This window comes from Ascaphus truei, chromosome 3 (genome assembly GCF_040206685.1).
Source record: "Ascaphus truei isolate aAscTru1 chromosome 3, aAscTru1.hap1, whole genome shotgun sequence".
NCBI classification, from domain to species: Eukaryota; Metazoa; Chordata; class Amphibia; order Anura; family Ascaphidae; genus Ascaphus; species Ascaphus truei.
The window spans coordinates 375107261-375107928 of NC_134485.1; positions in this window are offsets into that span (position 1 = coordinate 375107261).

Sequence of the window (668 nt, forward strand, 5' to 3'; positions counted from 1 at the left end):
AGGTATGGCCAAGTTTAATCAGACTGTTCACAGAAGAGGAGGGAGGCCCACCACAGAGGTCCCTATGAGGAGGGCCTCGAGTGCTACAGGATCAGCCCTACAAGCAGATCCCTATCTACCTCGTATATTAGTCTGTCTGGAAGTCGAGGTACAGAAACAGGAAGGTGGTGTAGACGCCCTAAAGTAATGTCAGACAGGACCTAAAGAGACAAACAAACATAACGGATGTTATGCAGAAAAGGGATGGTTCAATATGATAAAACAGTTAAGTGTCCGGCCTCCTCAGTGTGTAAAGAGTGGGTGTCTGAGAATACAACTTTATTAAGAGTACAGACTGCACAAATGAAACAGACAACAGCTGTGGTAATGGATAATGTAACTGAATAAGAAAAGTCCAAGCATCAAGGGGCCACAAATAAAGTGTTGTTGTACTATAAAAGTTCCTGGTGCCCATCATTTCCATCTTCCCTACCAACGCCCAGCCGCACGGACTGCACCCTTAATGAGGTAATGCACCCTGAGTAGCCATAATACAGACATTGATGTAAATAAACTCCCTAGGAATCGGGCAAGAAGGGTTAAAGATGTAATCCCTCATGCAAGAGGGCACCCTGCCTAGGAATCCAGTGGAGGTGGGAACAGCCATCATCTAAGCAATGGAGTGCTAC